Genomic DNA, 1,529 nt, shown 5'->3' on the forward strand with positions numbered 1-1,529 from the left:
AAGGTTCTCTCTGGTAGTTCAATATGACAATATGACACTCTTGTAAAATAGATGTTTCATCTCAATGTGACTCCCTGTTTAAATAAAGGTTCAATACAAAAACATCAACACAAACACAGGATATGGGGTACGCATGGTATCACATCATTACATACTAGGCCCTTCTGCACCTGCATTCCAGCACCTTTCCATCATCTGGTATTGACTCAACATGTTTGAGGTGGGGGATCAAGAAATGTTGTGGAAGAGGTGGCCGTTGAATGTATGATTCTGATATGTACAGGTAAGTTCATTGTGTGTGTGTGGGGGGGGAGCGCGCCAATGAGTAAATGCATAGTCTATAGTGGGTTTGAATATGAATGAGCAGCAGTGTTGTGATGTGTCCTATCCTGTCCTTGCAGAGAGATCTTCCTTGCCCTCATCATATGTCTGGTGGCTCCTCCTACTTTTTCATCATCGCAGTCATTACAGTTTAGGAGGGAGGGGGACACCCCCACAGGACAGCCCCCACACTCATTGTTAGAGATCGAACTTCAGACTCTCCCCAAAACAACTGAACCCCCCAACAAACCGAAAGAGATTTAAGATGCACACCCCTAAAGAGGTAGCCAGAAGAGGATAACACACTTCAAGCTCACAAAGACACAGTGGAGGAGGAACTATCCGACACAGTGGAGGAGGAATTATCCAACACCCAGGGAGAGAGAACAAGTGACCTCAGTCGAACACAGACAGTAGGGAGAGGTGGGAGAGGAGGAGGTTACCCCAGATGCCATTCCTCCTGCTCATGCGAGCAAGGAAAGAGATGACAAGCCTTCTGATCAGGCCAACAGGCAGGCCAAGGGAGAGGTCATAGTGATTCACACCCACAGAGAGAAAGACAACCCACACAACCTATTGGCTGAGATTAACCACACAGAGTTAGAGGCAGAGGGCTTTCAGGGCTAGCCAGTCAGCCATCCCGCTCTGATCCTCAAGTCGGTTGTATTTAAATTCATGTTCATTAAATATTTTTATTCAAGATTTGAAAAGTCCCATTTACTTAATGATATCTTTTCACTGTCTGCAACCCTCAAGAACCAGGGTGAGTCTGGGTCACCCTTTTACTGGGAAAACACAACTTGCATATCGTCATAGACTAGGCCAAAATGTTCATCTTTTAACCTTGCTTGAATAAAACATTCATTTTTTATAGTGCGCAAGAGTTGTGCTTTTTCGTTTTCTATGATGATTAAAGGTTTTGGTTGCACCTCAACTCAACGTTGGTTGAGCTCCCTCCATTTTTTGTTGTTGTCAAATACTACTTTTTTTGTTTTGTTTACATGTAGTAAGTAAATTATTAAAAGCATTAAAATTGGGATGTTTCCCACTTATTTACACAACGTACTCCACACTTGCAAAGTGAAAGTTTATAGAAATGTTCTGAAATGAAGTAGTAAACAGGAAAAGCAGAATTGAATCCAATTATTATAATGCAAATAATTTAATGGTCTATGGCTCAATCCCATTTCTGAAGGTCTGATGAATAA

The sequence above is a fragment of the Oncorhynchus keta genome, unplaced genomic scaffold (assembly GCF_023373465.1).
Source record: "Oncorhynchus keta strain PuntledgeMale-10-30-2019 unplaced genomic scaffold, Oket_V2 Un_contig_19147_pilon_pilon, whole genome shotgun sequence".
In the NCBI taxonomy this organism is placed as follows: Eukaryota; Metazoa; Chordata; class Actinopteri; order Salmoniformes; family Salmonidae; genus Oncorhynchus; species Oncorhynchus keta.